Source organism: Jaculus jaculus, chromosome 7 (genome assembly GCF_020740685.1).
Source record: "Jaculus jaculus isolate mJacJac1 chromosome 7, mJacJac1.mat.Y.cur, whole genome shotgun sequence".
NCBI lineage: Eukaryota > Metazoa > Chordata > Mammalia > Rodentia > Dipodidae > Jaculus > Jaculus jaculus.
The window spans coordinates 3,236,639-3,250,380 of record NC_059108.1 but is presented as its reverse complement, the minus strand read 5'-3'; the positions used below and the strand labels follow the sequence as shown (position 1 = coordinate 3,250,380).

General features: G+C 42.3%; 1 pseudogene; it reads left to right on the top strand.

Annotated features, from left to right (window-relative positions):
* Positions 1 to 13,742, top strand: part of LOC123462140 — a 28,631-nt pseudogene that overhangs the window by 14,186 nt on the left and 703 nt on the right.

The window sequence follows — 13,742 nt, the reverse complement described above, 5'->3', positions numbered from 1 at the left end:
GATTGGAGAGATAGCTTAGTGGTTAAGGCACTTGCCTGCAAAGCCTAAGGATCCAGGTTCAATTCTCCAGGACCCACGTAAGCCAGATGCACAAGGTGGCACATACATCTAGAGTTCGTTTGCAGTGGCTGAAAGCCCTGGTGTGCCCATTCTCTCTGTTTGCTTTTTCTTCACATTCTTATCTTCCTTGGTTGAAACTTCCACATGAATGTGGACGTTTTCAGTAGTCTCCTCATAGTGCATCTGAAATGTCAATTAAATAAAAATAAATAGGTTGTGGTGCACACCTTTCATTCTAGCACTTGGGAGGGGGGAGGTAGGAGGAACACTATGAGTTTGAGACCAGCCTGAGACTACATAGTGAATTCCAGATCAGCCTGGGCTATAGTGAGACCCTACCTCCAAAGGAAGAAAGGGAGAGAGGGAAAGAGAGAAAAGAAAAGAAAAAGGGAGGGAGGGAGGGAAGAAGGAAAGGAAGGCCAAAATAAATAAATAAAATGGAGGTCTGGAGAGATGGCTTAGCAGTTAAGCGCTTGCCTGTGAAGCCTAAGGACCCCAGTTTGAGGCTCGATTCTCCAGGACCCACGTTAGCCAGATGCACAAGGGGGCACACGCGTCTGGAGTTGGTTTGCAGTGGCCGGAGGCCCTGGCGTGCCCATTCTGTCTCTCTTTTGCCTCTTTCTCTCTCTCTCTGTCGCTTTCAAATAAATAAATATAAATAAATAAACAAAATGGAGCCAATCATGGTGGCACACGTCTTTAATACCAGCACTCAGGAGGCAGAGGTAGGAGGATCACCATGAGTTTGAGGCCACCCTGACACTACATAGTGAATTCTAGGTCAGCCTGGGATATAGTGAGACCCTACCTTGAAAAACCAAAATAATAATAATGATTAAATAAATAAATAAAATGTCCCCAGAACGTAATACAGTGGAGCTCTTTGTTTTCAGAATGCCACTGTTGCAGGTGTTACACAGTTAAACTTTGAGTAGTGCTGTTTCCAGTGTTAAAACAATGAGATTTAACTGACTGCTGCTCCCACAACATAGACCACAATCCCATGGGGAATACCTACAACCTACAGAGGAGAGTCTCCAATGGAATGGGGGCAGGGACAAGGGAAAGGAGGCTACCAACACATGCTGTATCCATTCAAAATATGTTGTTGTTAATAATCATAATTTTTAAAAACAATGAGATTTAGCTGCATTTTAGCTACTTCAGTTAACTTGGGCGTTTTAGGCTCTCATGGATCTGAAGAGCAGGTAGTTGCTCAGCTCAGCTTTAGAGGAGTCACTGCTCAGAGGTGTGGTCTTGTCATTGTCTTCTCCTTGTCTTTGGAAAACGTTTTCTTGTTGCTTCTCCACAACCAAGAACTATGACCTAGGTTGCCACAATAGGTCTTTTACTAAATTAAAAAAAAAAAAAAAACATTATAAATAAGATAGCAATGTAAGAAAAATAAAGTTGTGAGAGGAATTCAGCCTCATAATACTGATATCTTTTTTTTTTCTGTTTTTTCTTTTTTTTAATTATTTATTTATTTATTTGAGAGCGACAGACACAGAGAGAAAGACAGATAGAGGGAGAGAGAGAGAGAATGGGCGCGCCAGGGCTTCCAGCCTCTGCAAACGAACTCCAGACACGTGCGCCCCCTTGTGCATCTGGCTAATGTGGGACCTGGGGAACCGAGCCTCGAACTGGGGTCCTTCGGCTTCACAGGCAAGCGCTTAACCGCTAAGCCATCTCTCCAGCCCTACTGATATCTTTTTAAGGTGAATGTACATAGTTTTAAGTGTAACTCACTATATTTTCCTATTTTTAAAAAAATTACTGGGGGGAGGACCTGGGGAAAAGGCTCAGTGGTTACAGGCGCTTACTTGAAAAGCTTCAGCCTGGGTTATGTATGTTACCCTTTAGCATCCATATAAAGCAAGATGCAAAGTGGTGGGTACATCTGTGATGCCATGACACCTAAGAGCATGGGAAGCAGAGCTAAGAGCATCTGAAACTCTCAGACAGCTAGTCTGGCATTCATCTGCAGTAGTAAGAGACCCTATCACCAAGGTGGGAATACAGACACTTGGAACTTGTCCTCTGACCTCCACACACGTACTATGGGATGAATACATCTTCATATACACACAATAAATAAATATAAATTTTAAAAAGCTATTTGGATTGGCAGAAAGGCTTAGCAGTTAAGGCACTTGCCTGCAAAGCAGAGGACCCAGGTTTGACTCTCCAGGATCCTCATAAGCCAGATGTACAAGGTGGCTTATGTGTCTGGAGTGTTGCAGGAGCTAGAGACCCTAGCACTCTCATTCTCTCCCTAATAAAATTTTTAAAAATAAGTAAGAAACTTATTTAGCAGCAGATTAATCCTTTCTTACAGATGATATTTCGGAGCTGCTATTTTGTACTTGTAATAGAATACTTCACCTTACCTGAACTTGGTGAGTACAACACACATCTCATGTCCTGTTTTCTTACCAGTTCGATCCTTCGGTACAGAAGACAGACCAACAGATCGTCCAATACCACCACGAGATGAAGTTTTTGAATACATTATATTTCGAGGAAGTGATATTAAAGACCTCACTGTTTGTGAGCCACCAAAACCACAGTGTTCTTTGCCTCAGGACCCAGCTATTGTTCAGGTAACTGAAAGTAAATTTTGTCTTAGAGTAGTGCAAATACTACACGCTTTGCTAGAGTTGGATTTTTCTTTTTTTTATTTCTGAGAGAAAGAGAATGGGCACACCAGGGCCTTTCAGCTGCTGTGAACGAACTCCAAACGTCTGTGCCCCCCTTGTGCACATGTGCAACATTGCACACGCATCACTTTTGTGTCTGGTTTACATGGAACCTAAAGATTCAAACAAACATCCTTAGGATTCCCAGGCAAGCACCTTAACCCCTAGGCCATCTCTCCAGCCCTAGACTTAGCTTTTGCCTTTGGCAGTAACTTACTTTCATGTAACTTACTGTTTGGATGTCTAAAATTACCTGGAATAATGGGGTTTTTTTGTTTTGTTTTCTTGTTTGTTTGTTTTTGTTTTTGTTTTTGTTTTGTAATTCAGTAAGTAAATAATTTGTTTTTTAGTCGATTCTAAAAATAGGAGCACCAGCCAGGCTTGGTGTGGTGGCCCATGTCCACAGTCCCAGAACTTGGGAGGCTATAGCAGGAGTATTGAGTATAAGGCCAGGCTAGGCCTTTCTTTAAAAGAGAGAGAAGAAGGGAAGGAGTGAGCTGATATATAAATAGTTGTACATTAGGGCTGAGAGAAAGCTTCTGGTTCAGTTCTCCAGTACACACACAATCAGACACAAAAATGGTACATGTTTTTGCAGTGACAAGAGGTCTTAGTACACCCATACATAAACACATATACAACCAAATGAATGGCTTAGAAATAAATTGGGGCGGTGGGGAGGCTGAGGCAGAGGTTAAGGCATTTGCCTTCAAAGCCAAAGGACCCAGGTTCACTTCCCCAGGAACCATGTTAGCCAGATGCACAAGGGGGCACACGTGCCTGGAGCTCATTTGCAGTGTCCGGAAGCCCTGACGCGCCATTCTCTCTCTCTTTCACCCTCTCTCCTTGTCAAATAAATAAATAAAAATAGGGACTGGAGAGATAGCTTAGTGGTTAAGGTGCTTGTCTTGGAAGCCTAAGGACCCAGGTTTGATTCCCAATACCCATATAAGCAGATGCACAAGGTGGCACATGTGTCTGGAGTTTGCTTTCAGTGGCTATAGACCCTGGTGTGCCCATTCTCTTGCTATATCTGCCTCTTTCTCTCTCTTCCCCCAATAAATAAATAAATGAGGGGTTTTTGTTTTGTTTTTTTGTTTTTCCTTTTAGGGTCTCACTCTAGCCCAGGCTGACCTAGAATTTACTATGTAGTCTGAGGGTGACCTTGAACTCATGGAGATCATACCTCTGTCTCCCTAGTGCTGGGATTAAAGGTGTGCACCACCACGCCTGGCTGAAAAAGTTTTAAATAAATAGTTGTGAATTGCAAATTAAAATACATTGTAGTATATGTTCACTGATGCTTTTTTTTTTTTTTTTTTTTGGTTTTTCAAGATAGGGTCTCACTCTGGCTCAGGCTGATCTGGAATTCACTATGTAGTCTTGATGGCCTTGAACTCTCAGTGATCCTCCTACCTCTGCCTCCCCAGTGCTGAGGCATATTTAAAGAGCTTTCTGAATACTGTTTAGTTTTGTGTCTTTTCTGAGAAGGTAATAGTAGGCCTCAAATGATTGAAAATTCAAGGAAAAATCACAAGTGAGAAATCTCCCTTGTGTCAGTTCCAGACTGAATCACATAATTATGGAGTGTGATTTTTCTTTAAACATGTTCTTTACATGCTGAGGTCACTTTTTGTTTATTTTCTAAATCTGCCATAAAACTAAACTCAAAGGAGGAATAATATATCATAGGAAAAGTGCTTGTAAGGCCAGGCGTGGTGGTACACACCTTTAATCCCAGCACTCAGGAGACAGAGGTGGGGGATTGCAGAGTAGAGAGTTGGAGGCCACCCTGAGACTGACTACATAGTGAATTCCAGGTCAGCCTGGGGCCAGAGTGAGACCCTACCTCAAAAAAACAAAAGTGCTTTAAGATAGTGTTAAATGTAATTGTTCTATAGAGACCAGCAATTGAAATAACGTTAACTCTTGTGTTATTCAGTATATGCTATTGATCACCATAATTGTATTTGGATCTAATAATTAAATTTAGTACTTTGAAAAATATATTTTAAGCCAGGCGTGGTGGTGCACGCTTTTAATCCCAGCACTCCAGAGGCAGAGGTAGACTGATTGCTGTGAGTTCAAGGCCACCCTGAAACTACATAGTGAATTCCAGGTCAGCCTGGGCTAGAGTGAGACCCTACCTGGTTGGGAGGAAGGGGGAACGTATTATTTGCAAGTAAGAGAGAGAAAAAGAGAGAATGGGTGCTCCAGGACATCTAGCCACTGCAAGCAAACTCCAGGTGCATGCACCACCCTGTACGTCTGGCTTTCCATGGGTACTGGAGAATCGAACCTGAAGGCAAAAGCCTTAACCACTGAGCAATCCCTCTAGCTCTAAATTTAGTACTTCTAAAAAGTTAAAATTTCTGAATTTCTCTCCTTTATACATGTTACTTAAAGTTTAAAAAATAACACATGTAATTTTCTTCAGTCTTCACTAGGTTCATCATCATCTTCATTCCAGTCAGTGAGTTCCTATGGACCTTTCGGCAGGATGCCAACGTACAGTCAGTTCAGTCCAAGTACGTTGGTTGGGCAGCAGTTTGGTGCTGTTGGTGTTGGTATGTAGCAATTTTTTTCTTTTCTCATTCTTTATCTTAGTTTTTTTGTTTTTTGGTTTTTGGTTTTTTTTGTTTGTTTGTTTTTCGAGGTAAGGTCACACTCTATCCCAGGCTGACCTGGAATTCACTATGTAGTCCTCAGGGTGACCTTGAACTCACGGTAATCCTCCTACCTCTGCTTTCCAAGTGCTAGGATTAAAGGCGTGCACCACCACACCCGGCTTTATAGCTGTGTTTGTTGTTTTTTTTTTAATCTTCCTCTTACCACTAAAGTATAAGAAAATCACCCAAACACTTAGAAATGTTTGATCATTTGAGGGGGGAGGGTAAAAATATTTGTTTATTTTTGTATTTTTTTCGAGGTAGGGTTTTGCTCTAGCCCAGTCTGACCTGGAATTCACTCTGTAGTCCCAGGGTGGCCTTGGACTCATAGTGATCCTCCTACCTCTGCCTCCAGAGTGCTGGGATTAAAGATGTGTGCCACCATGCCCGGCTATTTTATTTATTATTTATTTGAGAGAGAGAAGCACTTCAGGGCGTCCAGCCACTGCAAATGAACTCCAGATGCTTGCGCCCCCTTGTGCATCTGTTTAATGTGGGTCCTGGAGAATTGAACCAAGATTCTTTGGATTTGCAGGCAAACATCTTAACCACTAAGCCATCTCTGCAGCCCATGATCCTTTTTATTTTTTTGGTTTTTCGAGGTAGGGTCTCACTCTGGTCCAGGCTGCCCTGGAATTCACTCTGTAGTCTCAGTGTGGCTTTGAACTCATGGTGATCCTCCTACCTCTGCCTCCCGAGTGCTGGATTAAAGGCATGCGCCACCACACCCGGCATGATCTTTTTTTAATGACTTCATTTTGTGGTATTAAGAATATTTGTGAAGCTGGGCATGGTGGCGCCTCCAGAGTACCACCATACCCGGCTAATTTTTTTAAACATTCTCATTTATGTATTTGACAGAGAGTATGAATATGGGTACATCAGGGCCTTCTGCCCCTACAAATGAATCCAGACATTTGTGCTGAGTAGTTTCATAAAGGTCAGCTTTCAGAATCATCTTATTATAAAAGCATATTCAAAATGAAGTTTAAAAAATTATAATAAACTGGGCATGGTGGCACACACCTTTAATCCCAGTACTCAGGAGGCAGAGGTAGAAGGATCGCCGTGAATTCGAGGCTACCCTGAGACTGCATAGTGAATTCCAGGTCAGCCTGAGCTAGAGTTGAGGCCCTACCTCAAAAAAAAATTCAAAATAATAATAATCATTTTTCTACCAGATGCTAGCGAACATCTATAATCTGAACATGTGGAAGGCTGAGGCAGGACTCTCACAAGTTTGAGGCCACCCTGAGACACAGTAAAACTTTGTTTAGAAATCACAACAAAAGAAACATTTTTTCAAACAGAATAGATTTTTCAAAACATTGGAGATGGTATCATTTGAGAATGATGCCATTAAGTTTATTTTATTTTATTTTTATGTTTGAGAGAGAGAGAGTGGGTTTGTCAGGGCCTATCAGCTGCTGTGCATGAACTCCATGCACGAGCTCCCCCTTGTGGGAATTTGTGGCATTGCATTCTTGAGTCACGCCTGGCTATAAGTGCGAACTGGGGGATTGGAACGGTTCATAGACACCTACACACACCACGTGCATACCCTATATACATAAGCGCTGGTTATGGTGGCACATGCACTTGGGAGGCAGAGGTAGAAGTATCACCATGAGTTTGAGGCCATATTTACCTTGGGCTAGAGAAAGACCCTATATTGAAAAACAAAAAAAAAGGGGTGGGGAAGCTGGAGAGATGGCTTAGCAGTAAAGGTGCTTGCCTGCAAAGCCAAAGGATCTTGGTTTGATTCCCCAGGACCCACATAAGCCAACTGCACAAGGGGGCGCACACATCTGGAGTTAGTTTCCAGTGGTTGGAGGCTGTGGCGTGCCCATTCTCTATCTCAAATAAATAAATAAAAATATTTTAAAAAGCAAACTCCAAATTAGAGCAAATAGGAAAAAAGCAAGAGGTGCTACTATCAGATTCATAATATAATCATACGAAATTAATTCAGATAAGTTTTGTACTCAGTAGACTATATTTCAAGAACAAATAGAAATATAGATTGGGCTGATTTGTTTTTGTTTTTGTTTGTTTGTTTTTCATAGAACTCACTAGGTAGTCTCATCCTCCAACATTGATCCTCCTACCTCTGTCTCCCAAGTGCTGGGATTAAAAGCATGCACCACCACGCCCGGCAGTTTTGGGTAAATTTTTAAAAATTTTGTTCATTGCACTTTTCTTTGTGTGTATGGGTACAACCAGAGCTTTTTGCTGCTGCAAATGATTGCCTGCCTGGCTTTACATGAGTTGGCTAGGGAATTGAATCCCAGCTGACACACTTTGCCAGCAATTACCTTTAACCACTAAGCCATATCTCCAGCCCCTGGTTTTATAACTGTATTAGGAATATTAATTTTTATTTCTTCTTTCTTTTCAAGGTAAGGTCTTGCTCTAGCCCAGGCTGACCTGGAATATAGTCTCGGGCTGGCCTTGAACTCATGACATTCCTCCTACCTCTGCCTCCCAAGTGTTTGGCATTAAAGGTGTGCGCCCTCATGCCCAGGCCCAATGTTAATTCTTAAACTGTTTGGTATCTATTTGTAAGATAGGGCAAATGATTAACTTACTGGTGTTGGGAAATTGTATTCTTAGTATAGAAAAGGGAGAGACAGTTTGTGGAATGGGAAAGGGTGAAACAAACCTGTGGCATGGAATATTACTTAAGGTGTGAAGATGAACTTACTTTTTACAAAACAGTTTATCTAGCTGTGTTCAAAGCTAGGCTGTTGAAACTTCAGACAGGAACACATGTAGATTCAGTTGTTTCTAAGCACAATTTCCTACCTAAAGGAATGAGGGCTGGTGGGGGGGGGGAATGCCTGTTAAAAAATAGAAAGGTGGGGGCTGGAGAGATGGCTTAGCAGTTAAGCACTCGTCTGTGAAGCCTAAGGACCCCGGTTCAAGGCTCAATTCCCTAGTACCCACATTAGCCAGATGCACAAAGGGGCACATGCGTCTGGAGTTCCTTTGCAGTGGCTAGAGGCCCTGGTGCACCCATTCTCTCTCTTTCTCTCTGCCACTTCTCTGTCTGTTGCTCTCAAATAAATAAATTAATTTTTTTTAAAAAGAACAAAAAAAAAAGGTGGAGCCAGAGAAGATGGTTCAGTGGTTAAGGTGGTTGCCCTGAAAAGCCAAAGGACCCCAGTTCAATTCCCCAGGACCCACACTAAGCTAGATGCACAAGGAGGCGGCATGTATCTGGAGTTTGTTTGCAGTGACTGAAGGTCCTCGTGTACCCATTCTCTCTCTTTCTGTATCTCTCACAAATAAAATATGCTGGGCGTGGTGGTGCACGCCTTTAATCCCACACTAGGAGGCAGAGGTAGGAGGATCGCTGTGAGTTCGAGGCCACCCTAAGACTACATAGTTAATTCCAGGTCAGCCTGGGCCAGAGTGAAACCCGTACTTCAAAAAACCAAACAAAAATAAATAAAATATATTTAAAATATTAAAAAAAATTTTAAATGGAAAGGTGGGCTGGAGGGGATGAACTTAGCTATTAAGGCACTTGCCTGTAAAGCCGAAGAACTCATGTTTCAAATTTTCTTGTAAGCCAGACACAGTGTCATAAGTACACAATGTTGCACATGCACACCAAGCAGGCATGTGTCTAGAGTTCATTTTGCAGTGGGCTGAAGGCCATGGCACACCCATATTCTCTCTCAAATTTAAAGAAGAAAAAAATAGAAAGCAGTCCAAGCATGGTGGCACACACCTTTAATCCCAATAGTTGGGGAGCAGAGGTAGGATTGCTGTAAGTTCAAGGCCAGCCTAAGACTACATAAGTGAATTCCAGGTCAGATTGGACCAGAGTGAGACCCTACCTTGACAAACCAATAAAAAGGGTGGGGGGGGGTGCTGGGAAGATGGTTTAGCAGTTGAAGGTCCTTGGTTGCAAAGCAAAGGATCCAGGTTTTGATTCCCCAGTACCCACTTGAGCCAGATGCACAAGGTGCTGCATGCATCTGGAGTTGTTTGCAGCAGGTGGAGGCCCTGGTGCACCCACGTTGAGGGCTGGTGTGGGCAAATGGGGGGTAAACACTTTCGGAGCCAAGCATGATGGTCCATGCCTGTGGTCCCAGCACTGGAAAAGCTGTGGTGGAAGTATTTTATATTTGAGGTCAGCCTGGGCTTTGTAGAAAAACCTGTTACATATAAAAATAGTAATCTTTTTTTTTTTTACTTTTTTTTAAAATTTTTTTTAAATTTTTTTTATTTTATTAACATTTTCCATGATTATAAAATATATCCCATGGTAATTCCCTCCCTCCCCACCCCCATACTTTCCCATTTGATAAAATAGTAATCTTTAATAGTTTGAAGTTATTATGGACCTAAGTTGAGAATTCTTGAAAGTCCTGGTCCCAGCATGAGCAGGGTTTTGTGGGTTAGGTGTATTCTCTTCCTGAGCTGACTGGAATGCAGCCTGGCCAGAGTGCCCTGCAGTTGGAGTGCTTCCATGTGTGTGGCACTACTGCCATGTTCTGATATCACACTTGAAAAGGTTTGAGCACATAGAATTCATTTGGTGAGGTCTGGTGCCAGGAGAGTGTCATGGAGACCATGTTAAGAAATGATTGGCGGAATTGAAGTCCCTTCTGTAAATGAGCAGATTGCAAGAAATGTGATCATGACACTATAAGAACACAATGTCAGATGCACAAAATGGCTCATACATCTTGAGCTTTTTTGCCATGGTTGGATACCGTAGTGTACCCATTCTCCACCCCCAGCCCCGCAGATACTCTCAAAGCAAGGCCTGGTAGTACATGCCTTTAATCCCAACACTTGGGAGGTAGAGGTAGAAAGGATTGCCATGAGTTCAAAGCCAGTCTGAGACTACATAGCGAAGTTCAGGTCAGCCTGGGCTAGAGTGAAACCCCACCTTGAAAAACCAAAAAATAAAAATAAGAAAACAGGAAGAAGAAACTGGGCATGGTGGCGCACGCCTTTAATCCCAGCACTCGGGGAGGCAGAGGTAGAAGGATTGCTCTGAGTTTAAGGCCACCCTGAGACTACATAGTGAGTTCCAGAGCAGCCTGGGCTAGAGCAAGACCCTATGTTGAAAAACAAAAAAAAAAAAAAAAGGAAGGAAAGTGATCAGAGGGTGGGGATTCAAGCTGAGGTAGAGAGTTTAACCTTTTTTTTTTTTTTTGAGGACATTGGGAGCCACCAGGATCTTAGACACTATAATAATAAAAAATGATTATATTTGTATTTAATAAAAGATTCTGGCTACCGTTTTAGATTGGTTTTGAGGCTGGGGGATAGCAATCGTTGTGATACAAAGAAAACTTTCATAGATGAAATACTAAGAAGCGAGCACAGTAAACTAAAGGGGAATGATCAATGATGTTACAGAACCTTAAAAGACTGACCTAACCAAGGATGGCAGAGAACTGAGCCTTAGCAATGTTACCCATTTTTTTCCACCTTTAAAAAAATTATTATTTATTTTGTAAGCAGAGAGTGATAGAAGAGAGACGGAGAATGGACATGGTAGGGCCTCCAGATGCATGTGTCACTTGTGCATCTGGCTTTAGGTGGTACTGGGGAATCGAACCTGGGTCACTAGGCTTTGCAGGCAAGCACCTTAATCATTATGCATCTCTCCAGACTCTTACTTCCCCACCTTTTGTCCTTGTTTTATTTTGGTAATTTACTTTGGTTTGGGAGTGGTTTTGTTGTTGTTGTGTGTGTGTGTTGAGGTAAGGTCTCACTCTAGCCCAGGCTGTTCGCTACTTTTTTTGTGCCTACTTTGAGCAGGTGCAGCCCCACATTCCCCTCTTAAGGGCAACAAACATTGACAATGTTGTAGTCTGTTGTCTTTGAGATGTTCAAAGTCTCCTAGTCTACTGATACGGCTATTTGTGTGTAAGTAGAGTAAGAATTTATTGTTGTGTTATAGTTTTTTCTGCTGGTACACACCATCTGACTATACTGCTATCTCAGATGCAAAGGACACAGACTTCCATAGTCTCTTCTGTACCCTATATTCCCATAGATTTCCCAGACTGGTATTTTGTTTGTTTGTTTGGCTAGTTTTTATTTTAGGGTGTGTTTGTTTGTTTTACTCTGCTTTGGTTTATCAAGATAAGGTCTCACTCTAGCCTCAAGGAGGTCCTCCTACTTCAGCCTCCCTAGTGCTGGGATTAAAGGTCCCACAGTGCCCTGTGTCAGACTGTTACTTCATATACTTTAATTTCCAGGATCATTGATTTGTACAAATATGGTTGGGGAGGGGGCATAGGCAGACAAACCTCAGTACAATACTGATCAATTTTTAAAAAATTCTTTTCTAGCTGGAAGCTCCTTGACGTCCTTTGAACAGAAACATCAAACAGCAGTGCCCTGTCCCAAAGTAGTGCAGTGGTTCTGCCTTTACACAGGATACCAGATCTATAAAATCTCAGTTATCTCAGGGTAAGCTGTGTTTTCTTAAGTTTGTAAATTACCTATAGAATGTTTCTTTAAAGTCTATATTTTTTCAGAAAATTATCTCACTATATTGTTCAGACTAGCCTCTAACAATCCTCTTGCCTCAGCCTTCCAAGTGCTAGGATTACAAGTATGCACCACAACACCTGGCTGGTTCTTTTTTTTAAAAGTTCCAGCCAGGTGTGGTGGCGCATGCCTTTAGTCCCAGCACTCCGGAGGTAGAGGTAGGAGGATCACCATGAGTTAGAGGTCACCCTGAGACTACATAGTGAATCCAGGTCAGCCTGAGCTAGAAAAACAAACAAAAACAAAAAGTTCCAAATTACCTTTTTTCAACAAATGTATTATTGAATGATTTCCACAATTTATATAGGCTTTTTACAGTTTTCTAGATCATGAGACTAAAATGGTGAGTAGTCTCTTGACATTTGTTTGGGAAGTATAGCCAATTATTGCCAGGTTTACTGAAGAGGACATCTGAGGAAATAAACTTGATCAGAATAAACTGAGGATGTAGAACAGCCTGTCTGTGAACCACCCACAAAACAGTCATCTGGAATGCTTCTCCAAATGCAAGTCTTACTTGAGATTTGGTACACCAGAAGCCTTCAAGCCTGAACTTAGGTGTTTTTAATTTTTTTTTTTTATTGAGAGAGAATGGGTGCGCCTGGACCTCTCGCCACTGCAAACGAACTCCAGGCACATGTGCCTCCTTGTGTATCTGGCTTACATGGGTACTGGGGAATCGAACCTGGATCCTTAGGCTTCACAGGCAAGCGCCTTAACCACTAAGCCATCTCTCTAGCCTGAGATGTGCATTTCAATACGCTTTCTCAGGACCTTGTTTCTTGGGTGGGATGGGGGGGGGGATGCATATACACATGGAGACCAGAGTTTGACATCAGATAGCCTTCTTATCACTCTTCGCTTATTTTCCAAGGTAAGGTCTCTCGCTTGAACCCAGAATTCACTGAATTGGCCAGTCTGGCTAGCCAGAATGGCCCTGGAGTATGCCCTGTTCCTACCTCTTAAGTGATGGCCCATTGTTCTGTACACGTCACACATCTGCTGTGAAGTCCTGCATGCAGTGACAGCATCCCAACCACTCCTCTTCTGGCTCTTAACCTTCCTCCATCTCATCTATAGTCCCCGAGTCATGTGACGGCATGTCTGTTTAAGTGCTAAACACTCAGTTGTTACGTCTCAGCACTTTGAGGAGACCAACATCTCTAAGGCTGCTGCAGGCACTGGCAGGGTAGAATGAGACGTACTTCTCAGCAGCAGCCAGCTGTGGCCAGTCCTCCCTATGCAGAGTCTTCCTCAGAAAAGGCAAGATAAAGTAATTTTTATTGTTTTGTTTTTGTGGTTTTGGTTGAAATAGAAGGATGATTGAGGCCAGCCTGGGACTTTAGAATGAGTTCCAGACCATTCTGGACTAGAGTGAGACCCTACCTCGAAAAAATTCCACAAGTTGGTAAAATCTTATGGAATATGTAAGGTTAAGAGTGGTTGGTAGAGAGCATAGGAGCAAAAAAACGCACGAATGGAGTACCTCATAATTAGCTCATACTGCAACCAGACCGTCAAAGACAGAAAAATGGCCAGTCTCTGGCACACTCCTTGAATCCCAGCACTCAGGAGGCAGAGTAGGAGGATCACCATGAGTTTGAAGGCCACCATGAGACTACATAATGGAATTCCAGGTCAACTTGGGCTACAGTGAGACCCTACCTTGAAAAAAACAAAACAAAACAAACAAAAAAGACAGAAATATGGAATTTGCTAGCCTTTTAGTTTTGATATTTAAATTATCTAAATATCTAAAGTGTTTAAGAACCATCTACCCACCTGCCTT